We start from the raw sequence: 1,304 nt of genomic DNA on the forward strand, positions 1-1,304 counted from the left end.
TTGAAATTTGCCCGGGTGGCTAACGAAGCCTACTCTGATCGATTTAAGACCACCAAGGGATCTTTACCATGTGCAACCTACACAGTGGACCTCCGAGATTTTTCGCCCTTAACGAGAACGCTAAGTGTTTCATCTTATCTACCATAAGGTAAGGGTGTGGCTGAAAGACAGCGATAAGAAGAAGCCAAGGAGTAGTAGTAGATAGGCTGCAGAAAGAGTCAGGAGCCTAGATGAGGGGGCAAATGGGAGAGGTGAGGGTGCAGAAAATTTGGTAGAAAGTGAAGAGGATAGCAGACGACAGAACATGGTTAGAGAGCAGGAAAGGAAGAGAAAAGGGCAAATTTTAGAGAGGGACATTTTCCCTGGTTGTCAGGTTTTGAACACGGGACCTATTGGATGAATAGTGAACACTGTACCTCAAGACCACGAGAGCCTCTTTGGAGGAGTGCATGCGCGTATGTGTAAGAAGTGTATGCAAAAACAAAATGGAAAAATAGTTTTTAGTTTGAGTTAGAGTTTTACGATACTTGCAACTCAGTAGGATCATATAAATACTGAGGATTAGAGGTGTTACAAGAGAGTGACAAACAAAAAAATAAGAAGGAGGAGAGATCAGGACATTAAATGTTTGATGAGCAAACCGCACCAGAGCACCCTCCAACCAACCGCAGATGGAAAATAGCATATTAGATTAGGTTCACCTTTCAGTTCGAGGATTTATAAGATAAAAAAAGTTGTTCCCGCATCCGATCAGGACATTGGGGATTGCCTTGTTAGTGAGACAACTTCCTGGGCCTTCGGCATATTGTGGGAAGGTGGCCAGTTCCTTTCCACGCCACCTTTACTTCCCCAACTCGAAGTCAGGTACTAATTTCTGCTGGGTGGGCAGGAGGGGCGAAAAAAAATCCATGTCCGAATCGAGGCTCGAACCAGGACTTTTCGCTTCGGAGACGTGCGCACTAATCATTCCGCAACTGCACCATTTAACCCTATCCGTACGTCGTGTTTTACTATCGTATCCATACGACGCGGGGATCTCTGTGCCACCACTTTTCAAAGAGGAAATTACTCGTTAATCCGATCCGTACGCTTTGCATAGCAGCCTGTCAAAATGATTTTTTTGGGAAGTACTGAAAGTTTCAAAGAGATCTTCGTACTAGAACTATTCTAAATTTAAAGAATACAACCCAGGGGGTACACAATGACCCCAGGGAGTACGTACAGGGTTGGTTAAAAGATATACACAACAAATGTACACGAGGCTGCTGTAGTACAGTTTTGCAACGTTTTCTTTAAGGCGGGGG

This window comes from Aplysia californica, unplaced genomic scaffold, assembly GCF_000002075.1.
Source record: "Aplysia californica isolate F4 #8 unplaced genomic scaffold, AplCal3.0 scaffold00870, whole genome shotgun sequence".
NCBI classification, from domain to species: Eukaryota; Metazoa; Mollusca; class Gastropoda; order Aplysiida; family Aplysiidae; genus Aplysia; species Aplysia californica.